This window comes from Rhincodon typus, unplaced genomic scaffold (assembly GCF_021869965.1).
Source record: "Rhincodon typus isolate 14 unplaced genomic scaffold, sRhiTyp1.1 hic_rhity00005972, whole genome shotgun sequence".
NCBI classification, from domain to species: Eukaryota; Metazoa; Chordata; class Chondrichthyes; order Orectolobiformes; family Rhincodontidae; genus Rhincodon; species Rhincodon typus.
Window position 1 is genome coordinate 1 of NW_025971610.1, and position 10,493 is coordinate 10,493.

The window sequence follows — 10,493 nt, forward strand, 5'->3', positions numbered from 1 at the left end:
ATGTGGGGGTGGGGAGGAGGGGTGTGAGAGAGAGAGAGTGAGTGCGAGGTGGAGGGGTAGGCGGGGGAAGGTGGGAGGGAGGTCGATAGGGCAGGATGGTGTGATAGGGTGAGGGAGAGACCATGAGAAGTAGGAGAGCACCGTGCTGTCGGAGGGTCAGCGCCGCACTGAGATGAGATTTTAAACTGAAACTGGCCGTGGTGTCTGGGCTATGATGTTGAAAACCAACAGGGAGCTTCTCCATGCTGTGCCAGAGCCAATGTTTGTCCCTCAGTCGGCCTCATAAAAACCTAATGCTTTGCCTTGATCATATTGCTGCTTGTGGGAGCTTGCTCTGCGCAAATTGACCTGGTGCATTTTGACATCAGCACAGTTCCAACACTTAAATAATATGCCTTGGGAGGCCTGGTGGTTGTGTAAGGTGCTATGTAAATGCAAGTCTTTATTCCTGTAAGTCAGATAATTGAAGGCAAGTTGTTGTTGGCAATGTACAAAAGTTGCATTTTATATGGCTCTGTGACAGTAGTACTGGTGAGGATCATGATGAATTCCTGCAGTTTACTGGGTGCCAAAATTACAATCAGGATCTGTGTTTCATTATATATATACAACACCAAGCAGAGTTTCAAAATGTTTCAGTTCTAAAGTTTTCTTTACTGAACAGAAATGCTGTGGTTTGGGAAATTGTTCTCATTATTTCAGTTGATAGTTGGGAACTATTTTACTGCTGGCTAACATTTCCAAGAATCTGTGGTGTTTATCATTTCAGTGCTTCGTGTTAGGTGGGGCATTCACCAGTGACTGGATGGGGACAGTGCTTACCTTGACTGTGATGCTTTCGGGGTTGAATATCGTGCCTGCACTGGAACAATGACTTGCTGACTGAAAGTAGGACCAGGGTCTGCTCGGTCTGCACCTCTCCACTTTAGTAGTCTAGGCAAGACTGCTCTAGCCTTTATGCTCAGTCCTCTAAGCTTATTTTCATTCAACTCCACAGGCATTGTTAGTTAATTATTCTTCAGCAGTGATTTACTTTCATTGTCCATTATCAGGATCTCTGTTCCAATATTTAATATTTTGAACAGTTGATGCTCTCTGGTGTTTAACACTGAGATTTCAACCTAAGTATCATCTCCAGGTGAAGTGGTAGATAGGGGTGGCATGGTGGCTCAATGGTTAGCACTTCTGCCTCTCAGCTCTAGGGATCTGGGTTCAATTCCAGCCTCTGTCTGTGTGGAGTTTGCATCTTCTTTGTTTCAGAAGGACAGCATAGACTCGATTGGCTGAATGGCCTGCTTCCACATGATAGGAATTCTATGATAGTAGGAGCGGACTAACTAGATGAAATCAAATCAATGCAGTTAAGATCTCAGTTTAATGTCAGTCTTCCATATTTTTATGTTTCCATTGTAAGTTACTTTGTCAATGTTGTATTGTAACTATCCATTTAAACCTGTCACAGTGTAATTACACACTCCTGCAGATTTGGTGTTTCAAAGCTTTTGCTGCAGTGATAGAGCATGTACAGTTATTCCTGTGTACCCCTGTGATTGATGAAATTATTGTTTAAAGGTTGAAAATCGCTGATCAGAAATTTTGCCCGTGGATGTTGATTGTTGTTGCTTATTTTTTGTGGTGGTTAGGTGAATTTGTGATTTTTGTGGATACAGAGAATTTACTGTATTTGCAACTCTGCCTCCTGAATGCAGTTTCCTGCATATATGTACAAGAGGGATCTCATGAAAAGCTCTGCAGATAATTAAAGTTTAAAGCTCTAAGTTAAAAGTCACTGACAGAGCCGTCCACCAGTGTGCAATGGGACTGCTCCAAGGAGAGTGATGAAGGCCCTGGTGCAGGAGTTTCACTCGTCAATGGGCTGAGGGGCGTGTATTTTAAGAATGTTTTTTTTTAAATGGAAGACGTCATTGCCACCAGACAGGATGTCTCAAAGGTGGAAAGATATTGTCAGAAAAGTCATTGAGGAAGTTAACAGCAGTAAGTACCTTTGTTAAGATTTGATAAGATTAAATATTGAGGTTTGCAGATGGTGGGTTGAGCCCATTTGAACACAGTGAAGAGTCAGAGAAGAGCCTCAGAGGGTATGAGTGGAAATGAGAATTAAGAGAGAAGTTCTGTGGAGTGCTGGTTGCAGTTTAAGATTAATAATGTCACGGAGTGCTGATGCTTAGTTTGAATTTATTGTAAAAACGGGGTGAAATGTTGCCTGTGCTCTTACTCCTTGTTGATTTATTTTGTGCCTTATCCTGCCTCTTACTATTTTGCTTTAGTTTGATCCCTGTCAGTGACACCTGATCAAAAATGTTGTTGAAAACTTCACCCAGAAATTTCCCCGAAATAGGGCAGTTTTGCTTGTTTTAATCTAGAGGACAGTTCCGTCTTAAAGAGCAGATGGTTTCTCTCTTCATGTTTTTGTGAGTACCTATACTGTTTCCTGTTGATATAACTTGGTGATAGCATGTGGCACCTGTCAGAGTGGGTCATCTGGCCGTCTGCATGTTTGAACCCTAATGTTTGAGTGTGTTGTGCACATTTTTCTGTCTGTTGTACAGCTGTGAGAAAAATATCTGCCACAGAATCTGTGGAAAAAGCACCTTTTCACACATGAGCTCATTAATATATGCGGGAACCTGCCATTATGTACATTCAGACTGAGATCACTGTACAGCTGCACTGATACTTAGAGTTTATTGAGGCTAAAGTCTGTTTCCTTATGCCTCCAATAGAAAGTTTTGATTTGATGTCTCTGTTTCACAACGTGAAGTTTAATGACTGCCCTGGTATTGGGGGATCAGAAATATGCAACTGCACTGGAACTTCCAGTGAGTGTTTCTTGGCTCAGTGATCTCCAGTCCTTGGAGACAGAGAGAGAGAGAGAGAGAGCGCACAAAAGTGGTTGGGGTTGGTAGGGAAGGAGGGAGTGAGGAGAGAGGTTAAGAAGGACTTCATTTGATTTGATTTATTGTTGCCACGTGTACTGAGATCTGGTGAAAAGTATTGTTTTGTGTGCTATCCAGACAAATCATACCTTCCATAAGTACATCAGGGTAATAGAACAGAATGTAGAATATAGTGTTACAGCTACAGAGAAGGTGCAGAGAAATATCAGAATTAGCATTTGAGCGGTTCGTCAATAAGTCTGATAACAGCAGAAAAGAAGCCTTAAATCTCTTGCTACATGTTTTCAAACGTTTGTATCTTCTGCCCGATGGAAGAGGGTGAACGAGAGTGTAACTGGAATGGGAGGGGTCTTTGATGTTGGCTGCTTTCCTGAGGCAGTAGGAAGTGTAGACAGAGTCAGTGGAAGGAAGGCTGGTTTTTGTGATGGACTGGGCTGTGTTCACAACTCTCTGTAATTTCTTGTGGTCTTGGGCAGAGCAGTTGCCATACCAGGCTGTGATAGATCTGGATAGGATGCTTTCTATGGTGCATTTACAAGAGTTGGTAAGTGTCACTGTGGACATGCTGAATTTCCTTTAGCCTTCTGAGGAAGTAGGGACATTGTTGTGCTTTCCTACCTGTCACATTGATGTGGATGGACCAGGACAGACTGTTGGTGATATTTACTCCCACGAACTTGAAGCTCTCAAACATCTCCACCCCAGCACCATTGATACAGACAGAGGCATGTTCTCCACTTCACTTCCTAAAGTTGATGACCAGCACCTTCATTTTGCTGATGTTGAGGGAGAGATTGTTGTCTTTATACCATGCTGCTAAGCTGTCGATCTCTTTCCTGTATTCTGTCTCATCATTGTGTAGGATCTGACCTGCTACGGTGGAGTCATCATCAAATTTGTGAATGGAGTTAGAGCTCAATTTGGCCGCACAGTCGTGTGTGTATAAGGAATATAGTGAGGGGCTGAGTATGACCCTTATGACTTGGGGACGGCGGGCAGAGAGAAAATTGAAGGAAGCAGGAAATGATTCCTTCTGACAATCTGACCCTGATCCCCTCAGCCACCCACTCCCTTTCTGATTTTGTTTTGAACAGAGTTAGTTGTCCAGAGTTAGCTATTTGTACATTATAAACTCCATGGCACCTAGACTGAGTGACAGGCAAAAGAATAAAAAAATTTGAAGAGAATCAAGAAGCTTCAGTTAAAACAATGCCAAAGTTGGATTTTAATAAGCTGCCAGTTGGAGCATATTGGGACTTATCTTGTCATCTGGACCCATACTCACACTGAATATTAACTTCCACTGACTGAGTCCTCTATCAGCACTGTGTGAGTGGAATCTCCTAACTTGTGTAAAGTGTGCAAGCTCCTGTCCTCACTGACTGCCATTTCTGTCTGTGAACCAGGTGAATCTGCAGCTTGGTGTCAGAGCACAGAGTACTGGGTTACCTGTGAGAGAGAGCAGAGTGGGGCCTGAGTGGTTGAGCATAGTAAGGATGACGGAGTTGGGGAAGAATTACATGATTAAATGACTGTACAGAAATGGAGGTGCCACCTGTCTATAATGACAAACCCCAATGCCCCTGCCTTACCCTAGTTAGCACTGCCCTTCCTGTGACTCAAATTACCCTAAGCTCCTGAAGGTGCTGACCCTCACTGCGGGGGTGGGGGGTGGGGTGGGAGAGACAGCTCCTGAAGGTGCAGTATTTTTTATTTGGCTGTGCTGAGAAGGAATGGGAAACTATTGGGGTTGTGAGGGCTAATAATCTGGGGGTTTCCAGTTTGTAAACTCTCTTCCCTCACTGTTTACTTGGTAATGGAGTTTCAAACTGAGGCATGTCAGTGCCTCCACCATGTTCAGAGAAAATTCACTGTTTGTTCCTGAACGTCGAATTATGGAGCCCATTTCCGAATAAGAATCTCCCATTGAGGATGAGTAGGATTTTCTTCTCCGGGGGCTTATAGCTTTTGGAATTCTATTCTCCTGAGGAGTGCTGGAGGCTGGGTCTTTGAAAGTATTCAAGGCAGTGCTTGGTTTTTGGTTGAGAGAGTCGATTGTTTTGGGGGTGGACATAAGGCGGGAAGGGGGAGTTAAGATCAGGGTCAGATCAGCCGTGATGTGGTAGAAGAGGCTTGAAGGTCCGAGTGGCCTACCACTGCTTCTGGTTTGTTTGACTTTTTTTTGAAACTAATGATAGTGTCCGCCCCTCCGTAGATGCTGTGGGCATTGTACTGTGTGGTCTTCTGTTTTCTGAGTGTGGCTGATTCGAGACAGAATATTTGTAAGAAGAGTGAGTGGTTGAGAGCTGGCTGTTCATTGCCAACAGGCAGCTGCGAGGTCAGTATGTCAGCTTGCAGAAATTTCAGTAAACTGGAACATCCCCAGCTGGAACAAGTGAAGGAATCCCATTTCTGTATTTTATTTTGTAAGAATGTGATGAGCGTGCCATGCTGAGTATCAGTTTCTGGGAAAGTTACAGTTGGGGAAACTTCTGCAATATTCCAACTGTAATCTGTCCTAAATCATGATGCAAATGTAAAAATACAGAGTTTGTATAAAGATCATAACCTGTTATTCAAACATTAACCAAACGTTAAACAGTACTGGTTGACAGTCTTGTGCAATCTATATTTAATCAGAGCTCTTTACAAAAACTATCACTGTATCTGAAAAACCTCCAAAAATAAAATTCCTGTCTTTGCATCTAAGCATGTTAAGGAATGATCTGTCCTCTCATCACAATTCCATAATGGAGGCCATTCAGCCCATTGTACATGCTGGACCTTTCATACAGCGATCCAATTCATTCCATTCCCCTGCACTTGCCCGTCAATCCAGTAAATTTTTTTCCTTTCAAGTCCACTTCCCTTTCTCCTACCCTCTCTTCAGTCTTTGGCAGCACTGCTGCTGATCTTACAGTTGAACTGGTATTTTGGCCCTTTCTTCAGTCTTTCAACTAATGAAGGATTGTCAGGGGTAAGCACAGTCTGGTTTATACCCAACTGTCACAAACACAGGTGCTGACCTGTATCCATTTTGTCCATGAGGGCTCTTGTGGCAAAATGGTAGTGTCCTTGTCTCTGAGCCAGGAGACCTTGGTTCAAGTCTCACCTGCTCCAGAAGTATATAGTAACATCTCCTGAACAGTCTGATTAGAAAATATGTCCATTTCCTTCACTGGCAGAAACAACCTGTTTCCACTCTGCAGTTCATTGGGAGGAGTCCAATTACTGTCATTTTATTACCAGATTAGTAAAAACAAACTAAGCTGTCTCTCAGAGATAGTAGGAACTGCAGATGCTGGAGAATCCGAGATAACAAGGTGCAGGGCTGGATGAACACAGCAGGCCAAGCAGCATCATAGGAGCAGAGAGGCTGACGTTTCGGGCCTAGACCCTTTGACCAATATGTCTGGAAACTCCTTACCCTAACCTCCAAAGAAAGTTGGCAACTTTCTCAAACTTGGATTAAGAGTGAGATACTGTGGATGCTGGAAATCTGAAAGAAAAAACAAAGTGTTAGAGCAAGTCAGCAGTTCTGACTGTCTCAGGAGATGTTGTTATGCAGAAATGTCATATCAGATTCAAAGTATTAACTCTGTCTTTCTATCCACAGATGCTGCCAGACCTGCTGTGCCAGCACTTTGTGTTTTTATGTCAAACTTTGGGATGCTGTATTGCCACTTTGTAGCCAATTAAGAACTTTTAAAGTCTAGTAATTGTTTAAATAGAAGAAATTTAGCTGTTGATTTATGCTCAGTGAAATCACACCAATGTGATAATGACCAGAAAATCTGCATTTCACGGTTGTTGACGGAGGTTAAATATTTACCAGAGCAGTGGTGTGATCTTTTCTGACCACTTGTCAGAGTTAGAAAGACATCAGATTAATGTACATTGGGAAGATGCTGACCCTTGGGCAGCCTCCCCACTCCCCACTCCCCACTCCCCACTCCCCACTCCCGTCGGGCAATGTAGCACTGACCCATGGTGTCCACCTGTGATAGGTCATACTAGACTTTCAGTTGAAGATGGCAGTGCAATTTGAGCCATGATGATCTGACACTGTGTGTGTGTGTGTGTGTGTGTGTGTGAGCATTGGAGGTAAAGCTGTTTATTGAATGTGGCCTTGATACTTCATCTTTGCACCAATCAGCCTTGAGCCCTAAAATACAAATATTTGAGATTATTGAAGTCAAAAAGTGACGTTTCTAATTCGCATGAAATACACATTGGACTCTCATGCCCTTGCCCTGCAAACAACCACCACCCCCACCCCCAAGCATCTAATCCTGATCCCTGTCCCAGGCTGCACATATTTGAATCTACACGTCCTCGTCCCTGTCACCAGCCAGTTACCCGACAGCAGTCTGGTGCCTCCCAGGTGCAGACTCGAAAACAACACTTATTTCCCCACCCCTCATACACTCTGTATCTCTCTCTGTCTTTCTATTCCACCACCCTCCCTCCCTCTTTCTGCCTTCATCCCCTGTATATGCCTCCCTCTCTTTTTTTGCTCTGTCTCTTTCATGTCTCCCTGATATCACATTCCACCTTTTCCTGTTCTTGTCCCCACCCTGTGCCCTACCTGTTATGATATTTCCTGAGTGCTACCTTCACCAAATCTTCTAACTCTTTGATATTTGCTTATTTTGTAGGTGACCAGATCGAATATGGCGTCAAAAGGCTGTATCGTTGTTACAAAATACTTTCTGTTTGTTTTCAACCTGATTTTTTTTGTAAGTATAATTTTGTAACCATCCCTGTGCTGTCCTTGTCTTCGGAGTGTTTTGATGGGGATATGCAGAGGGAGCTTTACTCTATATCTAATTCCAAACTGTCCCTGTCCTGGGAATGTTTGATGTGGACAGTGTAGAGGGAGCTTTACTCTGTATCTAACCCTGTAATGTCCCTGTCCTGGGAATGTCTGATGGAGTCCCCTAAGGAGATCCTGCCTGTAGATGGATTTCTCACGTTGGACACTGGTGAGGGTGAGTGTACTCTGAGCCAGGTCTGAGGTGCCATGGGGAGTTCAGCTGCACAACCCAGGAGGAGGAAGAATGGAAGACCAGTAGTGATCGGGAATTTGTTATTTAGGAAAACAGAAGGGTGTTTTTGTAAATTGAAGCATAACTCCAGGGTGATGTTGCCTGCCTGATATCAGGGTAAAATATACCACAGATCGGCTGCAGGATGTTTTTCTGTTGGAGGGTGAACAGCCAGAGGTCATGGTCCATGTCAGTACCAATGACTTGGGTAAGAGGGGGATGAGGTCCTGAAAACAGGAATTGGATTAAAAAAACAGCATCTGTAAAGTAGTAATTTTTTTATTCCGAGTCCCACGTGCCAGGAGCATAGAAATTGGAGAACATGTGGCTGGAGAACATGTGTGGGAAGGGGCTGATCGGATTCCAGAGGCATCGGTACCTGTCCTGGGACAGACGGGAGCACTACAGGATGGTTGGAGCAGGAGTAACATCCTCGAAGGGAGATTTCCTCAGCTCTTGTACAGGGTTTACAATAATTTGGCAAAAGGATGGGAACCAAAGAAGGTGCTTGGATTTGAGGCAATCAAAACTAATCGCAGCAAGTAAAAGAGCAATCAGTAAAAACAGAAGACAGACAAAGCAGTGGCAAGGTTCGGAATGGAGAATATTGTTCAGGACACTAATGTTGGGCACTCTATAAACCAGGGAATTAAAAACGCATGTAATTAGTTTATGCAGTAATGATGCATAGGGGAGGCAATAGTCTAGTGGTATTATCAGTGGACTGTTAATCCAGAGACTCAGATGATGTTCTGGGGATCCAGGTTTGAATCCTGCCACGGCAGATGGAGGCATTTGAATTCAATAAATATCTGGAATTAAGAATCTAATGATGACCATGAATCCATTGCCAATTGTTGGAAAAACCCACCTGGATCACTAATGTCCTTTAGGGAAGGAAACTGTCGTCCTTACCTGGTCTGGCCTACATGTGACCCTAGACCCACAGCAATGCGGTTGACTCTTAACTGCCCTCTGGGCAAATAGGGATGGGCAATAAATGCTGCCTAGTCAGCAACATCCTCATCTCTTGAACGAATTTAAAAAAATGGATGACTTCAATTTTTAATAAAAATTATTTATTTGTGGGATGTGGGATGTGGGATTTGTTAGCTGCCCAGTATTTATTACTCTGTCCCTAGTTGCCTTTGGGATGATGGTGGCATTTTTGAACCACTGCAGCACATTTGCCCCAGTACCCTGAGGGAGGCAATTTCAGGATTTAGACCCAGCAACAGTGATGGAACAGTGATTATATTCCCAAGTCAGGATGGTGAGTGGCTTAGAGGGGAACTTGCAGGGGGCGGTGTTCCCATGTACCTGTTGCTCTTGCCCTTCTAGATGGAAGTGGTTGTGGGTTTGGAAGGTGCTGCCTGAGGATCTTTGGTGAATTTCTGCAGTGCGTCTTGGAGATAGTAGCAGCAGTGTGTACTGAATGTCGGTGGTGGAGGGAGTGGATGCTTGTGGATGTGGTGCCAATCAAGTGGGGCCTGCTTTGTCCTGGATGGTATTAAGTGCTATTGGAGCTGCACTGATTTGCATATAGACTGGCTTAACCAAATCAACGTTATTGATCTGTAGGACGAATTACTGTAGTGTGAATGAGATTTGTTTCTGGAACAGTAGGTTGAGGATTCGGGGAGGAATCTGGCTTTTCTAAATTTGGTGTTGTAAAATGAGAATAGGCTAATTACTATAATGACCTTGTGTGAAGGAACCTTTGGGATATAGTGATCATAATATGATGGAGCTTTACATGAAGTTTGAATGCATAATAGTTTGTTCTGAAACTAAGGTGTAAGTGTGAGCATTTTGGGAGCGTTTTGTGACTTAGCTGAGGGAACTAAATGTAATATCTCGAACTTTGCAGATGGCCAGAAGCTGGGTGGGGGGGGATGCTGTGAGGAGGGGCATCTCTGAAGAGATGCTTCAGTGTGATTTTTGACAGGCTGGGTGAGTGGGTAAATGCCTGGCAGATGCAGTATAATGTGGATAAATGTGAGGTAATTTTGGTAGCAATATAGAAAGTCAGATTGGAAAGTTCTGTGTCTTCTAAACTATAACCTTAAATATCTGCCACTCCAAGTCAATTGACTTCTGTTACACAATTCTGCAGCTGAGCCAGACTGCTTAACTAAAGTGACAATGTTTTAGGAAAATTACTGAACTTTGTTTCTTTTCTGTTGCAGTTTCTCGGTGGAGTGATGTTGGGATTTGGCCTTTGGATTTTGTTTGACAAAAACAGCTTCATATCAGTTCTGGGTACGTCTCCGTCCTTTATCCCTTGTCTCCTGTGCCCCAGCAGTAGTGTTGTACATGTGCAGGGTCAGGGGAACATGGGGGAGAGCTGTGGCTAATCATTGCGGGTCTGAAATAGAGTAGAAAGGAATGAGGAATAGCTGCTCCTCCAATCACATAAGTAAAAACCGAAAGAATTGCGGATGCTGTAAATCGGGAACAAAAACAAAGTTGCTGGAAAAGCTCAGCAGGTCTGGCAGCATCTGTGAAGGGAAAAACAGAGTTAACA

The 10,493-nt window shown here is 43.6% G+C and overlaps 1 long non-coding RNA gene across 1 annotated transcript; it reads left to right on the top strand.

Annotated features, from left to right (window-relative positions):
• The first annotated feature begins 1,401 nt into the window (after positions 1-1,401).
• Positions 1,402-10,350, top strand: LOC125482105. Its single transcript, XR_007261549.1, has 3 exons — positions 1,402-1,995; positions 7,577-7,657; positions 10,156-10,350. It is a non-coding gene; the product is annotated as an uncharacterized LOC125482105 (long non-coding RNA).
• Positions 10,351-10,493: the final 143 nt, after the last annotated feature.